Consider the following 3772-nt stretch of genomic DNA (forward strand, 5'->3'; position numbering starts at 1 on the left):
TGTATTTTAATTTTCAATTTTTTTAGAATCAATTTTCAAATTTTAATACAAGAAAAAATGATACAACACTTACATATTTCAGTAGATGATAGTATAAAAGATATCTTGACAATATTTTCAATAAAAACTAACAAAATTTTGACATTTTTGTTAAAAAATATTTTTAATAAAAACGAACAAAATTTTAACATTTTTAAAAAATAGATAAAGTATCAAATATTTAAATTTGTCTGGAAAAAAAGGAGTGCATATGTTTACATAAAAAGAGAAGGTAGAGTAACATTTGCATATGTTAAAAGAGGAGAATGCAATTTATTCTGAATATTGGTATTTGTAATTATCGAGGGGCTCATACATAATTATTTTTAATTAAATATAACAAAACTTATTAAGAAAGATAAAATTTAAAATAAATAGTCAATTTTATCATGAAAATGTGAGTCACCGTCGATTTAGTCCTTAAAAATAATAATATGATGGAAAGATTTTTGAAAATATAATTTGTCACTCATCTTAATTCAAAAATTCAAAAAGTCATGTGACTTAATTGATAATTTTAAAATATTGTCAGGAATAAAATGACAACAAATAGTTAATTTAGAGATTAAAATGACATTATAGAAATTTTTAGAAATTTTTTTTTTGTCATTTTACTAATTTCAAGAACTAAATTCATTGTGTTTTTTCAAGGACCAAATCAATCATTCATCCTAAAATTTATTTTGCTAAATTATGAGAAAAATATGTTTTTAGTCTTTATTCTTTTATAAAATCTTTTTTTTTAGTCTTTGTAGTTTCATATCATCTAATTTAATTTATGAACTTTAAAAAAACTTATTTTTAACCTTTTCTCACAAATAGTGTTGAAATCATTTCCTAAATAACAAATAAATTATATTGTCTATGTGCCATGCAAATTCATGGAAGTAATGTTCAATAAACAAAAAATAAAAATAAAAAAAGACATAAGAATAAATATACAACACAATGATGAAAATAAAGAAAAAGTAGAGTCATTGAAAGTTTTGGTTTGATATCTTTGAAGAGACATTAATACTTAAAAAAAATAAAACAATTCCAGCATCATTTTAATCATTTTTTTTATTAAAAATTATACTACGTTTATCACTTTAGACAAAAGTTAACATTGTCTGTAAAAATTCTGTAAGAAGGAATTAAAAACAAGTTTTTGTAAAATATAGAAACTAAATTAAATAATATAAAACCTTGATGAATAAAAACAAAATTTCACAAAATTATATGAAAAACAAACATATCTTTCCCTAAATTTTACCTCTAGTGTGAGTGGTACAATACAACAAAAGATCTTGTATAGGAAAAAACTTAACTAGAAGTCTTATCTTTTAGTTCTGAATATATAATTATAATATATAATTATGTTAAATAAACACTTTGAGAGGAAATTTTATTACCTATATTGACCTTGTCTGGTACGAAATATGGTTCATGAAAAAAAAAAAAAAACAGAACAAGGAAACGGAGGGTAATAAGGTGAATTGAATCCGAAAACCTTCATTTCAAATTGGCAACAAGGAGGAAACCCTAAAGCCCAAACTGAAAACCTCAGCATAAATCTTACGTTGCTCCTGCGCCGCACAGCCCATTGTTCTCGAACTCTCCATTTTTCTTCATTATAAAATCGCGTTCTACTTCTCTCCAGTTCATTCAACCCCGCTTCAAAATGAAAAATAGGTTTCTAACACCGCACATTCTCCGTTCACAAATCACTTCTCAATCGCAATCGCAATCGCATCGCGTTTTTGCACGCCTCTTTGAGTAGCCCTATGAAAATACCCAATTTCATACGCGGCTTAGTTAGGAGGCGCACATCAATCGGAACCAAATTCACGTTTGTTTCCATTCAGAGAAAGGCCTTTTGAAGGGACTCTCTGCATTCTCACATCAATTGTTCCTCAAGCAGCCTTTCACATTTTTTTTATAATTTCTTTTTTTTTTTGCCTCCAGAATAACTAAACGGTGAAAACAAACGCCGTTTTACGTTTGATGGTGCGGAACGCATCATTCGCTGTTCTTTACCTAGATATATTCGGATATTCACATTTCTTTATTGTTATTAATTTTATTTTCAATTTTCTAAATGCTTTATAGTTAATTTACTGCTAATTGTTTTTGTTGGCTTGAAGATTATTAATTTGAAACCTTATCATTTGTATATTATTAAAGTCTCCATTTTTTTCCGAAACATACTGAAAAAATTTATATATCCAAATATACAACTCTCTTCATTATTTATCAAAACATATAATTTTATTGTGAATAGTGTAAATTCGGGATAAAGAAACCCGAATTTACACTATATTTTTTAAATTTTTTTTCAAAAATTTGCTGAGAATTTGACTTGTGATTTTTTTAAAGATTTAAAATTAATATAAATAGTTTAAAAATATTGTGTGGGAAACATTTTGAAAGACATTGAGCAAGAAATAGTTTTCTTTCTTTGTTTGTATTATTTTTAAATCTTTTAAAAAATAATTTTTCTTAAAAATTCGAATTCTTAACGGGTTTTTGAAAAAAAAAATTATAAAATATAGTGTAAATCTGTGTCTCCCAATCCGAATTTGCATGGTGTATAATAAAATTGTATGATTTGGAAAATACGAGGAGAGTTATATGTTTGGGTATTTTTTTTCTCTATGTTTCAGAAAAAGACTCTAAAAGCCTTCACCAGAAAGCTGAAAGAACTAAAAATGTTAGGTCTTTCGGTTCGCACGGAGGCCAAGAGCTAGACGAATCTTTTGAAGGAGAGGAACGATTTTTTTTTATTCTTGTTCTTTTCTCATCTAGATTCGGACACCTTTTTTTATGATTATTAACCAATGTTATCTAATTTTTCTGTTATGAATCAAAAGAAAATGGTTTCAATCAGTGTTATTAAATTTGGCTAAAGTTATTATTTTTACATTGAACATGCTATTAACTCGATATAAATCTAATTTAATTGATAAAAATGGGTTTAAGTGGGTGTTGTGCAAATTAGGAGAATCTAAGAGCTTCTCTTTCTCCTTGTTCGGTCATATATCTTAGGTTTATATTTTTTTAATTAATTCGTGTATATCAAATTAATTATATTATTATTTCCAAATAACATTTTCATATCTCTTAATTTATTTAATTATTTCTTATTAATGTTAAAGAGAATAATTAAATAAGAGGATATAAGAAAAAAATAAAAAAAAATTAGAGAATTTTATAATAAATAACAAATAAGTTTCTAAAATTTTTATTAAAATTAGATATTTTCATGTCTCTTGTTCTACTATTGCTCCCTCAAGTCTCGTATATAATGGTCTAATGCTAACATTGCCCATAAAACTTGAATTTTTTTTCTTTATTTCAATTTTTTTTTAGACAAGTGAAAACAAATAAAATTGGAATGTATTGCTGATGTGGTGAGAGTGTAACTTTTTCTTACAATTTTACGATCATATCTACATTGGGAATTTTTTACCCTTCACCTTCCACTAACATTTCTAGGGTTTAACTCGTCCACCACAACCATCTTTCGTCTTTCTTTCTTTGATAGTGCGTGAATCACACCCTAGAAGACACTGAAGTTGTTGCTCGGTGCTTCCTCCATTTTGATCTGTATATTTGCTTCGCAATTAGATCTAATTTACACTCAGAAGTTAGAACAAGTGAACAACGTTTCCTAATTGTTGTTACACGTGCGATACTATGTGCTAGTTCCTTAGGTTTTCAATTACTTTTTAATGAGGGGCTCTAATATCAT

General features: G+C 26.5%; 1 non-coding gene across 1 annotated transcript; it reads left to right on the top strand.

The window, feature by feature from the left end:
- Positions 1–1825: 1825 nt before the first annotated feature.
- On the top strand, positions 1826–1954 carry LOC114391312. The gene has a single exon (XR_003662105.1). It is a non-coding gene; the product is annotated as a small nucleolar RNA U19 (small nucleolar RNA).
- Positions 1955–3772: the final 1818 nt, after the last annotated feature.

Source organism: Glycine soja, chromosome 16 (genome assembly GCF_004193775.1).
Source record: "Glycine soja cultivar W05 chromosome 16, ASM419377v2, whole genome shotgun sequence".
Classification (NCBI taxonomy): domain Eukaryota; kingdom Viridiplantae; phylum Streptophyta; class Magnoliopsida; order Fabales; family Fabaceae; genus Glycine; species Glycine soja.